The sequence below is a fragment of the Octopus bimaculoides genome, chromosome 4 (assembly GCF_046866305.1).
Source record: "Octopus bimaculoides isolate indiv1 chromosome 4, ASM4686630v1, whole genome shotgun sequence".
Classification (NCBI taxonomy): Eukaryota; Metazoa; Mollusca; class Cephalopoda; order Octopoda; family Octopodidae; genus Octopus; species Octopus bimaculoides.
This window is the reverse complement of record NC_142931.1, coordinates 91444674-91447173: the sequence shown is the minus strand read 5'-3', so window position 1 is coordinate 91447173 and position 2500 is coordinate 91444674.

Here is a 2500-nt window from a genome sequence, read left to right as displayed (position 1 = left end):
TACCTTAAGACCTAATATTATACTATAATGTACTATAAATTATAAACAACCCTCAATTACAATGGGAATCTATACTATATTATCTCTAGGAGCTTTTGCAAAAACCACAGCTGCTATTGGTAAGTTATATATTGATATGGTCTGCCTTAGGACCTAATATTATACTATAATGTACTATAAATTATAAACAATCTTCTATTATGATGGAGATCTATACTATGTTATCTTATCTCTAGAAGCTTATGCAAAAAACACAACTGCTATTGTTAAGTTATACATTTATATGGCCTGCCTTAAGATCTAATACTATACTATAATGTACTATAAATTATAAACAACCCTCTTTTATAATGGAATGACCTGCCTAAAGACCAACTATTATAGTATAATGTACTATAATACCCGTTCATATTGCAATTTATTTAAACCAGCGAAATGTGTGTCTTAGAAAATGTGTACATTTTAGAGCATTATTTGTTAGTTTATTTACCAACTTACCCTTAGAGAATAATATGAAATATAGTTCTAAATTACATAACGAACAGTATCTCCTACCTTTGTCGTACGGGAACGACCTCCCGATGACCGACCATTCTAACGAATATTGCTTTTTTTTGTTGTTTCAGTTCCCAGATGAATTTACTAAGGCTAGTGCTTGCTATTTTACTTCTATCTCTAAAGGTACTATAATGATTAGATATTCTTTTACATATTTGTCCCGAAGCACACCCAGGTATCGGCTAACATCTGTCTGAGTCCTTACCTTACATTGATAAACTACATTTCTAACTCTCGCATTAGGGCCTTCAAGCTTCAATCTTCTGGGGTTGACCTCTGTTACTGTAATCAAATTCCGATTATTATTATCATTACCACTATTATTAATACCGCCATTATTATTATTATCATTTATATCAGGGTTCATATCGCTATCCACCTCTATTTCTTTTGATTTAAGTATTTTAAAACTATGAGCTGCAATTATTTGGGCTAAGTTCATAGTGTTTGAAAAACCAAATCTAATGGTATGTGTATTAATAATTTTATCATAGTGTGAATTCTTTGGGAAATGTCTGCTTATCACCTCTCTAAACTGTGCAATCAAGTTAGTTTTAATATTCCTACCAAAAGGGATTATGAACCAAACATTATCATCTTTAGTGTTATCACAGTCACTAGTATAATTCTTAAAAAATTTTAAATTACCTATGTTACGTTTATGGAAATTCCTGGGTTTATCTTCCTTATTTCCACTAAGTTTATTCTTATACCTATTATTTCTATCTGTCTTAACGTTGTTACTATCAGTTTCAATATAGTAAACCTTCTCTTTGTATCCTACCCTATTTAATGCCGAATTATAGAATTGAGCTTCATTATTAAAAATCTTATCATTAGCAGATAATCTGGAGAGTCTTAATGAAATATTTAAAACTAAATTATCAATAATTCTTCTAGGATGGTTACTCGATTTATTTATATATTTTAGGTAAGTTAAAGGTTTATGATATGGTCTATATGTCTCATTTTTAATATCTAATGTCACATCCAAGAAATTAGCTACAGAAATATGGTCTTCATAAATGATGTTTATCCCCATTCTACGAAAAAATCTAGCCAGTCTACCCTTAATCCTATGAACAAATATATATATATATATATATATATATATATATATATATATATATATATATATATATATATATATATATATATGAACAAATATATATATATATGTATATATATATATATACATACATACATATAATCTATACATCACCATCATCATTTAACGTCCGTTTTCCATGCTAGCATGGGTTGGACGGTTCGACTGGGGTCTGGGAAGCCAGGAGGCTGCACCTAGCTCCAGTCTGATCTGGCAGTGTTTCTACAGCTGGATGCCCTTCCTAACACCAACCACACCGTGAGTGTAGTGGGTGCTTTTTACGTATCACCGGCATCAGCCACGTTCGGATGGTGCTTTTTCTGTGCCGCCAACACGGGTATCACAACTACAATTTCCATTTGATTTTCATTTTGATGTTGATGTACTTGACTCAATAGGTCTCCTCAAGCACAGCAGGTCGCCCTACGATCCAAGGTACTTTTGAATGGGCTGGGTCTAGTTATGCGAAACTGGTGTAGGATACAGCCGTAAACTCACTTTATTTCCCGGGTCTTCGTAGCCACAGCATATCTCCAAAGTTCTCGGTCTTTCGTCATTGTCCCTGTGAGGCCCAACGTTTGAAGGTCATGCTTCACTACCTTATCCCATGTCTTCCTGAGTCTACCTCTACCCCAGATTCCTTCAACTGTTTGGGAGTGGCACTTCTTTACACAGTTCTCCTCATCCATCCATAGTACATGACCATACCAGCGCAAACGTCTCTCTTGCACGCCACATCCGATGCTTCTTATGTCCAACATTTCTCTCAGAGCGCTTACACTCCCTTGTGTGTGTACACTGACATTACACATCCAGCGGATCATGCTAGCTTAA